This window comes from Heterodontus francisci, chromosome 4, assembly GCF_036365525.1.
Source record: "Heterodontus francisci isolate sHetFra1 chromosome 4, sHetFra1.hap1, whole genome shotgun sequence".
NCBI lineage: Eukaryota > Metazoa > Chordata > Chondrichthyes > Heterodontiformes > Heterodontidae > Heterodontus > Heterodontus francisci.
Genome location: NC_090374.1, coordinates 68,458,019 through 68,458,433, shown reverse-complemented (window position 1 = coordinate 68,458,433; position 415 = coordinate 68,458,019).

Here is a 415-nt window from a genome sequence, read left to right as displayed (position 1 = left end):
GTGGTCGTTTGGGGGGAAAGTGGGGGTGTTGTGTGTTGGGTCCTGGGGGTGGTAGGGGAAGCGGGGACGGCCCTCAATCTTCAGGGCCCACCTCTGGGGCGCTGAGAGGCCACCAGCTTTTATATGGCGGCCTTTCCCGGCTCCAGAACGCTTGCTTGCCACGTGTAAAATCCATGTGGAGGCGGGCGAAGGCCCTTAAGTGGCCGTTAATTGGCAAGTTAAGGGCCTTGATTGGCCTGGGGCAGGCGACCCATTTTTCGTGCCCCCCCCCCCCCCCCCCTGCCGTATGTAAGGTAGGATGGAGATGGGAGCAGGTCGGGAAGGCCTCCCGGAGCCTCCCGCTCCATTTTACACCACCCCCCCACCACCATCTGGCATGTTGGGGTGGCGTAAAATTCCGGCCTTGATTTCAATA